The 12,736-nt window shown below is 41.7% G+C and overlaps 1 long non-coding RNA gene across 1 annotated transcript; it reads right to left on the bottom strand.

Annotated features, from left to right (window-relative positions):
• Positions 1 to 11,439: 11,439 nt before the first annotated feature.
• Positions 11,440 to 12,549, bottom strand: LOC143437003 (uncharacterized). The gene is made up of 2 exons (XR_013106714.1): positions 12,418 to 12,549; positions 11,440 to 11,544 (listed from the first exon to the last, which is right to left on the bottom strand). It is a non-coding gene; the product is annotated as an uncharacterized LOC143437003 (long non-coding RNA).
• Between the last annotated feature and the right edge of the window lie 187 nt (positions 12,550 to 12,736).

The raw sequence follows: 12,736 nt of genomic DNA, 5'->3' as shown, positions 1-12,736 counted from the left end.
GGCTCCATTTACCCTCCTCTTCCGGGTCCCTCTTCCCACAGTACATGAAGGTAAAAGTCATTTAAAATGGCGTTATAGGAGCCAGAGAGACAGTTCATCAACAGTGACTGAACTACCAGGAGACCTGGGTTCCATTCCTAGTATCTACATAGCAGCTCACAACCATCTGTAACAACGGTTCCAGGGGATACCACACCCTCATCTATCCTCCTTAGGCACCAAACACACCATCAGTGTAGAGCAGGCAAGAAACTTATACACATAAAAACTGAAAAGAAAATATGTATTTTGTAGGTATACTATGACAAGAATGTTATTATGAACACCAACCCCCTCCTCCCCGGGGATGTATTGTGAGCAAGCTAATTAATGTTAGCAATAAAAATGAGCAGTAGGCTGGCTGTTAGTCCCAGCTACTGGAAGGCAGAGGCAGGAGAGTCTCTTAAGTCTAAAACCAACCCCAGCTATATAAGACTCAACCCTTCCTCTCAAAACGGAGTAACAACAACAAATACCAAGTTAATCCAGAATAAGTGAGGAAAAGCTTAAAAGACATATAAACAAACTAGAGATCGGGCAGCAAGAACTCAGTGTTCTCAAAACTCAATAAAATGTGTCTGAATACTATAACAACAAAGCTAAAATTATTGGATAGTTAAGGGAAAAAAAGGTTCAATAGTATCTGCCTACACAGATCTGACTTAAAATATAAACAGAGTAAAAGGTTTAAAAATATTTGCTGTATAAACGCCACACAAAACTAATCTTTAGTGGTTACATAGCCACACAGCCCCATATGTGTGTGTGTGTGTGTGTGTGTGTGTGTGTATACACATGCATGCTTTGGTCAAAAAGAAGCTACAAGGGAAATCAGAAAGAATTTGGGGTTATAAAAATCTGGAAACAAGGGGCTGGAGAAATCACTAGGGAGTTAAGATCATTGTCCCTCTGCTCCCACACAGAGCACCCATATGGGGACTCACAGTCTGGCCTACGCAGGCACTGAGATCATCTGGTACATAGACATGCATGCAGACAAATGTGTATCCATGTAAAAGGAAACACATGAAATGAAAACACAGTAAACACATCAATGTCTAGAGAGACATGGTATTTTTTGTTTTGTTTTGTTTTTTGTTTTGTTTTTGAAGACAGGGTTTCTCTGTGTATCCCTGGCTGTCCTGGAACTCGCTCTGTAGACCAGGCTGGCCTAGAACTCAGAAATTCACCTGCCTCTGCCTCCCAAGTGCTGGGATTATATTTTTAAAAAGCTAAGACCCAATAATTTATGTTTCTATCCTATAAAGCTATAAAAGAATCCAAAATAAGCAAACACTATAATAAAGATGACAGAAGCCAGACAGTGGTGGCACATGCTTTAATTCCACTACTAGTAGGCAAAGGCAGGCAGATCTCTGAGACCAGCTTGGTCTACAGAATAAATTCTAGGGTAGCCAGGGCTATTCAGAAAAACCCTGTCTAGGAAAAAAAAAAAAAAAAAAGACAGAAAATGGTACTAGTGAGGTGTGGTAACACACATCTGTCTCTATTCTTGTTATTAGGAAGGCTGAGGGCAGGAGAAACTCAAAGTTCAAGGACAGCCTAAAAAGAGAGAGAGAGAGTACAGTTTTGGGGGTGTAGCTCAGAATCTCATGAGTAAAACTCACTCAGCATATACAAGGCCCTTGGTTTGATCGCCAGTCAACATCATATATACAACTACCAATAACTAATAATTTTATATGTAGGAAGCACATGAGTGTGTGTGCATGTGTGTGTGGAGGCCAGTAGTCTCTTCCTTAGGAGAGGTCCACCTTTGTTTTTGCTTTTGCTTTTGTTTTTGTTGTTTTGTTTTTAGATGTGATCTCTCACTGGGACCCGTACTCATTAACTAAGCTAGGCTGGCTGGCCAGCAAGCTCTAAGAATTCACCTGTCTGCTTTTCTAGCACTGGGCTTACAAGCAAGTGCTCTATCACACTCAGCTTTTTATGTGGCTACTGGGAAATAAACCAGAGCCCTCGTGTTCTGGTCCAGCAGGTACTTTACTAACTGAGCCGTCTCTCAGACATTATACCATTAAATATATTTGCAAAAAAATGGACAAATGCCTCTAAAGGTACAAACTGCCAGGAAGCACTCAGAAAGAAAAGACAGTAAGTAAACTGAATTTTACTTAGAATATTTCCACAAAGATGATTCAAAGCCCACACGAATTTGCTACTGAATTCTATCAAATACTTAAGGAGGAGAAGACCATCACTTATATACAAACTCCTCCATAAAATAGAAAAGAAGGAAGCACTTCCCAACTCATGAGACCAACATGACCCTGATACGGGAAATCAACAATGTGGTAAAATAAAAACGGAACCAACCTCCCTCATGCCAACAAATACAGAATTTCTCTAAAATGTTTAAGTTATGCGTGATAGAACATACCTGTGATCCGTGCATCTGGAAGGTTGAGGCAGGAGAATCACAAGTTTGAGTTCAGCTAGGTCTATAATCAAAACCCTGACTTTAAACAAACAAACACCAAGCCAGCTGATTCTGGCTGCAGAGGCAGGGGCCTGATGTCTGGGTTTAAGGCCAGCCTGGTCCACAGAACAAGTTTACAGGGCTAAGAGAAGTAGTCCAGTCAGTAAAATTCTTGCCCCACAAGCATGAGGACCTGATTTCACAATACACAAATAACAAACATACACAAATCACACACACACACATTCATACATACATACCCACATTCATGTGGACCATGCATATACACACATGCAAAAAGGTCAATAATTTAAATCACCTAAATTGTTTCACTATTTTTTTTTTTTTTTGAGACAGGGTCTCTTTATGTCATCCAGGTAGTCCTGGAATTTACTAGATAGCCCGGGCTGTCCTTGAATTCACAAACATGCAATTTTCACCTGCCTCTGCCTCCAGGTGCTGGGCTTAAAAGCATGTACCACCATTCCAGGCTTACCACATTTTCTTAATCATGGTGGTTTTAAATCAGAGTGACAGTAAAGTCATTAACTCTGGTCATAAATAGAGCTCAAAATTTTAGGTGCTTGGCAGTAAAAGCACATTTATCTCTCATATTATTTTTCTATGCTGCTTTTATTTTTAAGTATTTATTTGTCCTATGTGTTTTCTATTTGTTTGCAAATCATACAACTTAGCAACTGGTATTATTTTAGTGGTTCTTTTTTTTTATGCACTTGCATGTGTGGGTAAGTCAGAAAACTTATAGAAATTGGCTCTCTCCCAACCTTGTGGGTCTCTAGGATTAAACTCAGGTTTATCGGTCTTGGTGACGGGCTCCTTTACCCTCAGCCATCTTGCCAGCCCTTCCTGGATATTTTTGAAATTATATTACTGATAATTTTATATTAGCCTAATAGTAATTTATGTGTATGTGGTCTGTCTTTCCACACAGTCTGTTTTTGTTGTTTTTAGTGTTTTGGTTTTTTTTTTTAAGATTTACTTATTTTATGTGTTTGAGTACACCATTGCTGTCTTCAGACACACACCAGAAGAGGGCATCGGATCCCATTACAGATGGTTGTGAGTCACCATGTGGTTGTTGGAAATTGAACTCAGGGCCTCTGGAAGAACAGCCAGTGGTCTGAACCTCTGAGCCATCTCTCCAGCCCTCAGCCTGCTTTTAAGACCTTTTTGGTCACTACTTTCTGTCATTTCAACATTCTTTTTATGCATCCTGCTTGACAGTAGTTTTACCTTGTATATAATTTATGCTTTCCATGTTCTCTGAAAATCTATCTCTGAATATTTCAGCCATTTCCCACCACTGTTTGGCTCCTTGCTACTTTGAGGAATTATTCTTTTTATTTGGAGCGGGGGGTGGGGGGGGAGGCTAGGAGAGATGGATCAGTGGGTGCGATGCTTGCCCTCCAAGTGTGAGAACCTGAGTTCAGATCACTAGAACCTTCATAAAGCTGGGCACAGGGCACACACCTGTAATCCTGAGCAAAATGGGAGGTGGAGACAGAATTCCTGGAAGCTCAAGGGCAGAGAACAAGAGAGAGCCTGTTTCAAACAAGATTGAACACGAGGACTGGCCCTGAAGGTCTCCTATACTCCTACACACATGCACATCCTGACCCTGTACCTCTAAGCACAATAAAAATATGAATATTTTGTTTTGACATGGGGCCTCATGTAGCTCAGGCTGACTGCAAAGTCTTTATGTACTCGAGGATACTCTTGCATTTACCTCTTAAATGCTAGGGTTCCAGGAGTATACACCACACCCAGGATTGAACACAGATTTGTTCATGATAGGCACTTTATCCACTGAATTACCTTTGTTGTTGTTTTTGGAGACAAGATTTCTCTGTATAGCCCTGGCTGTCCTGGAATTTGCTTTGTAGACCAGGCTGCCTCAAACCCACAGAGATCCACCTGCCTCTGCCTCCTGAGTTCATCACCAATGCCTAGCCTAACGAGCTTTTCGGTGATGACTCCATTAGTTCATTGATAAGAGCCCTTAGAGCCCAGCACTTTCTAAAGTGTGTCTCTGAGCACTACGAGTGCACTTGGTCAGACTTTCAATAAGTGAGCCTTTAGGGTGATATTTCCTTCATATCCACTCTACAACACCACTTAACCCTTCTCCTTTCAGAGTCCTGACTTCAGTCAGCAGACCACAGATATTCTCCCGAGTGGGCAGCTCCAGCCTTGATCTCCAGGGTCTGTGTAAGTACCTATGCTGCTTCTTGTCTGTGTGTGCTCTCTCTGCAGTCCTGGCTAAGGCACATCTCAGGAGACTATTTGCTCTAGGAAGCCTTCCCTGATTCCCACACACCTCCACCAGGGAGGAAGTGCCACTCACAATGTTCTACATAACTCTCCCACCCCACCCCAGGCCTATCCTAGTTTCTCTTTCTCTCAACCCAAAGCATATAGTCTAAGTTAATCTTCATTGAAAATGATTGTAAATTTTGAAGCATTTACTTTTCATTTCTTTTTTTTTTTTATTTGAGATAGAGTCTTGCTATTTGGCTATTGTTGGCTTGGAACTTGATATATTGAACTGGATAGCCTGGAACCTGCTATGTCTGGGCCTGAACTTGTCTTTGCTTCTGGAGTGCTGGGTTTATAGGTATGCACCACTACACTGTGAAGATGTCATCTTTTTCACTCAATATTGCTCCTTGTTCTTCAATGACTTCAGAAGATCTAACACAGCTTAGAGAGGAATGGTGTGTGGGACCTACAGATGGCTGAGCAGTTAAGAACTCTCAATCTGGAATCATGAGGACTGCAGTCTGGATCTCAGCGCCTGCATAACAAACCAGCTATCCATGCAAATGCCTGTAGCCCCAGCTCTGAGGTGGGCAGAGAAAGATAGTTGGCTTCCAGCCTAGCCAAGAAGACCTGAGCCCCAGGTTGAGAGAGGTGGGAAGGGAGGGAGGAAAGGAGGGAAGAAGAGAGGAGGAGGGAGGGAGAGAGGATAAGGGCAAGGGGAAGGAGGGAGGGAGGGAAGGTGCTGTCTCAAAGGCAATGGAATGGGCAGGGAGTGATAAAGGATGCTAGACTCCTTCCTGGCCTCTGCTCACAAGTACTTGTGGACCCACTGGAGTGATGAGCTGATGCTAGTTCTGCCTCTGTGTGTTGGGGGCAGATCATCTCTCTGGTAGCTGCTCTTATATAAAACTAGGCAACAGGGACTGGTGAGATAGCTCTGTGGTTAGGAACATGTACTGTTCTGCTAGAGGACCCAAGTTTGATTCCTTGTACTCACATCAGGCAGCTCTAAACTGCTGTTAACTCTAGCTTAAGGGTTTAGACATCTATGGCCTCTGTAGGCACCTGAGCGCTCTCTCTCTCTCTCTCTCTCTCTCTCTCTCTCTCTCTCTCTCACACACACACACACACACGTAGATCTTATTATAAAAAGTAAAATAAAAATAAGAAAAAAGAAAGAAGAGTAACCACTTTCTTTTCCTTTCATCTTACTACCATTCCAATCTTTGGAAGAATAGATTAAGACTGGTGGCTGTTCCTACCCATTAAGGGGCCTAGTTAACAAGAACAGCAGCCTAGTCTAGTACAGCAAGCTAAGTCCTCTAGGTTTCATAAGCCAAACGTTGACACACACATGCATGTGCAGAACTTCCTGGGCCAGCACCTGCCACGTCCACCAGTGAGGAATCACTCAGTGCCTTTGTCCTGCATACACTGCAAGCTCCACGCTGGGCAGAGGAGAACCTTCAGCCACACAGACATTTTAACTGCATAAAGTAGCAATGGTCTGGACATCACATGAAGTTTGAATCTTGAATGAGAAAGCCTGAACTAGAACTCAAAGCAAAAATGTAGAGAAAAAAACTATATATAGTTGCTTCAAATTATTTTTTTGTTTCCTATTTTGTAAGGACACATTGTGATTCCTTTTCCCCATTAAACATTAATTCGGTGGGACTGGAGAGATGGCTCAGTATACCAGAGTCCAGTTAGTGCTGTCTGTCTGCTGGAGTGTTGACTGATCTTGTAGTCAGTTTTTTTTTTTTTTTCCCAGTACTGGGGATCAATCCTGGATCTCACACATGTGGGTAAACACTACTGCTGAGCTGCTGCCCATCCCCCATGACCTAGGGACCTATCAATTTATCATCTCTCCTAGGTTTCCAAGTTACATTCTTGATATCTGTTTGACTCTGCTAAATAATGCTTTTCCTGTTTAGTCAGTTTTCCTGGCAATTCACCCAACAGGCTGCAGAACACTTGTGTCAAATGTGCCCATGGGGACAGATCAGAATACACAGCTATGATTATTCTATAGCTGTCTTCCTAGCAAGTGCCGAGGACAGGTTCTCTAAAACTGCAAGTGGATGGCTTAGCCTGCCCTCCACAAGTGATAAGCAAGCTCATCCTGTTTTTTTTTTTTTTTTTTTTGAGACAGTCTTTCTTCACTCCTTTCTTCCCTCCCTCCCTTCCCCTTCTCTCTCTCTCACACTACTCATTTTTTTTTTTCTTTCTAATGTGTGCTCTGTATGCCTATACACCTGCAGGCCAGAAGAGGGCATTAGATCCTTTTATGGATGATCATGAGCAACCATGTAGGTGCTGGGAATTGAACTCAGGTCCTGCAGAAAGAAGAACAGTCAATGAATGCTTTTAACCGCTGAGCCATCTCATCAGCCCAAAAAGCAGTTCATTATTAATTCTTGACACAGAGTCTTATCTATTACAAGTTGGCCTCAAATTCCAATGAAAACCTTGAACTGATCCTCTTGCCTCTACCTCTCAAGTGCTGGGAATGAAGAGTGAGTACTAACACTGGCGTTTATGTTGTGCTGGCTGCAAATCCAAGGCCTCATGCATCCTAGGCAAGCCCTCCACCCACCGAGCTAAATAAAGCCTCAGCAGGAAAACATTTCCAATAAACTGAGTTTTTGTGTGATGGTGTTGGACTTTAATCAGGAGACAGGTAGGTCTTTGTGAGTTCAAAGCAGCCTGATCTATTTAGTGAGGTGTAGGCCACCCAAGACTACATAGTGAGACCTTTTCTCAAAAAAAAAAAAAAAAAAAAAAAAAAAAAAGAGAAAGAAAGAAAAGAAAAGTCAATAGCGTGTACAAACGTCTTGAAGGAGTCTGCAGTTACCAAAGTCGATGCAAATTTCTTCTTCTGTAGCCTGTGACGTTTTATCCTACTTTATGCTTTCTCAAAGCTATGAAAGGAATGAATTTGGCAGTTTTGCACTAAGGTCTGTGTAGGTACCTGAGCTCTGCAGCCTTTTTAATATTTTGTTACCCCATCTCCTTTTGTTGTTTTTGTTCCCCCCACCCCCCAACCCCCAAGACATGGTTTCTCCATTTAGCCCTGGCTGTCCTGGAACTCACTCTGTAGATCAGTCTGGCCTCAAACTCAGAGACATTTTGAATCTCAGATACGTTTTGAGGACTGACAGTTCATAAGGATTTTTTTTTTTTTTTTAAGTTTTTATCTTTTTCGGAGTAGTGTCTTTTTTTTTCTTCTTCCTTTTCCTTTTCATGTCTTCTTCCTCCTCCTCTTCTTCTCTGGACCTTGACATTCAGCTTTCCCTCCTTCCTTCTTTTCCATCTTTAACAGAATTTCACTTGCTCTGCTTGTTCTGTTAGTCTGGCCTTGAATTCCTGACACTTTTATCTCTGCTTTCCAGTGGTTGGACTAACAGGTATGCATTACCATGCCCAGCTAGGTTCAGCTTTTCTGTTGAGAATGTTTTTATACAGTTCTCGAAATTTGTTCTATATATTTAAGAAAATTCCAGAAGGCCACTCTTCATATACATTTACACTGCCTTAAAAGGTAGTCCACCTGGGCTTCTGTTTTTTCCTCCTTCCTTTTTTAAAAATTTATTTTTATTCCAGGAAGGGTTTTTCTGTGTATACCCAGCTGTGCTAATCTTGATCTGTAGAGCAGGCTGGTCTTTTTTTGTTTGTTTGTTTGGTTTTTCGAGACAGGGTTTCTCTGTGTAGCCCTGGCTGTCCTGGAACTCACTCTGTAGACCAGGCTGGCCTCGAACTCAGAAATCCGCCTGGCTCTGCCTCCTAAGTGCTGGGATTAAAGGCGTGTGCCACCACCGCCCGGCGAGCAGGCTGGTCTTAACTCAGAGATCCTCCTGCCTCTGCTTCTTGATTAAAGGCATAAGCTACCACATCCCACCTGGGTTTTGTTTTTTTTTAAACAGTTCCTTTCTTTTTATCTTTCTGTAAACTTAGGGTTCTATGCAAGGTGGCTTGATGATTCTGTTCACCATCATTTTCATTTATGTTAAGAGAAAACAGCCTTTCTTTGGTCAGATAGCTGCCATTGAGCTGTTCTCTTAAGACTTGGTCCATTAGTTTCTCCTTTTTAAATTATTTTATTATTTTCTATGTGTATGGGTGTTTGGCCTGCGAGTATGTCTGTATACCACATGTATGCCTATTGCCCATGAAGGCCAGGAGGGTATCTGATTCCCCTGGAACTGGAGTTAGAGCCAGTTGTGAGCTGCCATGTGGGTGCTAGAAATTAAACCCAAGTCCACTGTAAGAGAAACAAAGACTCTGTGGTACATTGTTTAGTTTTCTGGTTACTATGATAAAATAGCCTGACCCCTCCCCTGACACACACCCCTCAACCTCTGTCCCCCAACCTCCCCCCTCAAAAAATAAAAAAGAAGCTGAAGGAAGAAAGAGCTTATGTTAGCTCATGGTTGGTGAATACAGTTCACCACAGCAGGGAAATTCTAGTTGCAGGAACAACCCTGCTGGTTATATTTCATCCACAGTCAGAAAGACACAAATACTAGTCCTCAGCTTCTTTTTACCAAGTCCAGGACTTGAGCCCATGAAATGGTGCCACCAACATATATATACTCGGTCTTCTCACCTAAGTTACTCAGTCTAAGTAATCCTTTCTAGGCATGCTCTGAAGCTTGTATCCTAGGCAAATACAGATCCTAGTTACACTATAAATAGCAATCACTGGGTAAATATAAAAAAACAAATGTCTATTACACAAAAGTTAGCCAACTGTTAGAGACCTTAAGAAAAAATTTTCACTTATGTGTATGAATATTTTGCCTGTATGTATATTTGTGTGCACTGCTGCTTACAGAGGTCAGGAGGAGGCACTGGATCCCCCAGAACTGGAGTTACAGTAGATCTGGAGCCAACATGTGGGTTCAGAAACTGAACCTGATTTTTTTGTTTTTTTTTAAACAAAATCTCAATTATTCAATTTTTACCAATGAAGAGTTGGGAGCCAGATGTTGGGTAAACGCCTGCCAGGTCAGAGAGGCAGAGAAAGCTCCCATCTGACCTTCCTCCTCAGCTCAAGTCCCAGAGGCAATGCCTTTCTTTCTCATGGCGTCTCAAAATCTTCCTTCAAACTGAATGTCCTTCCTTGCTACTTTCTGTATGTCTATCTGTCCTCCCAACTTCCTCTGACTCTCTGTTTTTGTTTCGTTTTTAAGAATTCTGTGTTCACTGTGTTCACCTTGGTTGCTTGTTTTGCCTCTTGACCTTTGGTTGACTTTATTTAATCCCGTTTTCAATATTTAAGCAGAGCTCTTGGATTGTGCTAAGGCTGAGAACCACACCACAACTAAAAGCAGGTTGTTCCAATAAGTAACACAATATTAGAGTTTACAATGTGATCAGATATCCTGAAACAGAACCCAGCTCCAGAGCAAAAGCAACAAGAACTGCTCAACTATTTTTCCAGCTGCAACCATCTGTCTATCTAGATGTCTATCTATCTGTTTTTTTTTAAAGATTTACTTATTTTATGTATATGAGTACACTGTAACTATCTTCAGACACACCAGAAGAGAGCATCAGATCCCATTACAGATGGTTATGAGCCACCATGTGGTTGCTAGGGATTGAACCTAGGACCTCTGGAAGAGCAGTCAGTGCTCTTAATAGCTGAGCCATCTCTCCAGCCCCCATCTATCTGTTTTTTTAAAGATGGGTTTCTCTGTGTAGTCCTGGCTGTTTTAGAACTCACTCCCTAGACCAGGCTGGTCTCAAATTCAGAGATCCACGTGCCTCTGCCTCTTGAGTGAAGGGATTAAAGGTCTGTGCCATCTCTACCTGGCTTATTTAGTTTTTGGTTATTATATTTTACATTTATTTACTGCTTAATATGTGTGCATATTTGTGCACTTGAGTGTATTTTGTCATGTTCAGCTTCTGCAAGTTTGGTTTCCCTTTCTATTATGCGAGTTCAGGGACTGAACTCAGCTTGTCAGTTCTGGTAGCAGGCACCTGTATCTGCTGAGCCATCTCACTAGTCCCTATTACACAAGTAATAGAGAAATGGCTTGGTTAAGGGCATTTGCTATTTTTGCAGAGGATCCTGGTTCATTTCTGAGTCCACAAGATAACTCTCAAGCATCTGTAACTTCAGTTCCAAGGGATCTAATGCCATCTTCTGTTTTATGCTGGCACCAGGCATGGATGTGGTAGATAGAATATGTGGTCAAATTCATATACATAAAAGAATAAAAAAACCAGGCTGGAGAGATAGTTAAGAGATGGCTGTTCTTCCAGAGGTCCTGAGTTCAATTCCCAACACCCACATGGTGGCTCACAACCATCTGTAATAGGATCCGATACCCTCTTTTGGTGTGTCTGAAGACAGAGACAGTGTACTCATATGAATAAAATAAATACATTAAAAAAAAAAATAAAGCCAGGTAGTGGTAATGCACACCTTTAATCCCAGCACTTGGGAGGCAGAGGCAGGTAGATTTCTGAGTTCAAGGTCAGCCTGGTCTACCGAGTGAGTTCCAGGACAGCCAGGGCTATACAGAGAAACCTTGTCTCGGAAAAACCAAAAACCAACCAAACAAAAACTTTTAAAAACAAAAAAGAGGATATGTAATAATTTGAGAGGATTTCTGTGTTTATGCTTGTGGTTGTAAAAATAAATATTTACAAAATGTAAATCACTTAATGAGCATTTTATTGTAGAAAGTACCTTCATATATTGGTTAATTTAATCCTTACAGTAGTCTTGGGAAGTAGGTAGTGTTCATCTTTTTATAAGGAACCTAGTAAAAAGAAATATATATGTGAAAGTAAAATTTAGGATGGCAGTGGTGTCATACTTTTCCATTCCCACTGTCCTTGCATTACATTGGATTGGTAGGTACCAAAAGACGTGTCCTTTTTGGTTGCTTCGTTTTTTGAGACAGGGTCTCATTATGTAGCTCTCCCTAGGGGTCCTGTAACCATAGAAGCTACCTTTGAACCCACCTTCCTGGACCCCCAAAGCTCTGGAAGTGCCACACCCAGACAATCATTTCTTTTATTTAACAAATACTGAGCACTTACTAAACATCAGTCACTTATTCAAGCACCAGAGCTCCAGAAGAAGACTCTCTTTATGTATGTGCTCTCTTTATGTTTACATTCTAGAGTGGGAGGAAGAGGTGGACCATTGAATGACAATATTAGCTCGGTAGATAGTGACTTGTACTAGAATAAAACAAAACAAAACAAGACAAAAGCTGGGTGTGGTGGCGCAGGCCTTTGATGCCAGTGCTCTCAGTACTTGGGAGGCAGAGGCAGGCCAATCTTTGAGGCCAGCTTGGAGTTTCAGGACATACAAGGATAGGCAGAAACTCTGTCTCCAACCAACCAAGCTTTGCTATTTGTTACTCCAGGACACCCCGCTCTCCCAGGACAGTAATAAATTTCACTCTCTACAGAGTGGCAAGATCCTAATGAACAAATGACAATCCTTCTGAGTAATAGGAAAACAAAACCAGTAGATACCGCTTATAAATTTCAGAAATGGAATAGCCCAGTAATTTGTTGAGTACTCACTTTCACTATCTTAGTATATTTTAATCCTTCACACACTACAGAAAGTTGTATTAAATATTCTTACAGGTTTCTGAAGCTATCAAGTATCTAGTTACCTCTTTGACCCTGTTAACTCGCCTAAGATGTAGCAAGTGTACGCACAAAAAGTCCAAAAAAACCCCAATATAGCTGTTGCCAGTTATTTCTTGATGTGAGCAGTTCTTTTTGAAGGACAAATGGCATTTGGGCTTTCTATTGAGGTTCTCGGTCCCGCCCAGGTATCAGTTCATCGAACCTCAAAGAATCAGGAGACCAAGGTTCTAATTCCTGGAAAACGAACTACCAAAAAATGAGAAAACCTCTAACAAGCCCCGCGCGGGTAACCAGCCGGAACCTTGACCTCAAGATGGCGTCGCACAGTCATAAGATTCAATC

This window comes from Arvicanthis niloticus, chromosome 23 (assembly GCF_011762505.2).
Source record: "Arvicanthis niloticus isolate mArvNil1 chromosome 23, mArvNil1.pat.X, whole genome shotgun sequence".
NCBI classification, from domain to species: domain Eukaryota; kingdom Metazoa; phylum Chordata; class Mammalia; order Rodentia; family Muridae; genus Arvicanthis; species Arvicanthis niloticus.
Note: the sequence above shows the minus strand (reverse complement) of the source record. Positions and strands in the feature narration are given on the sequence as shown.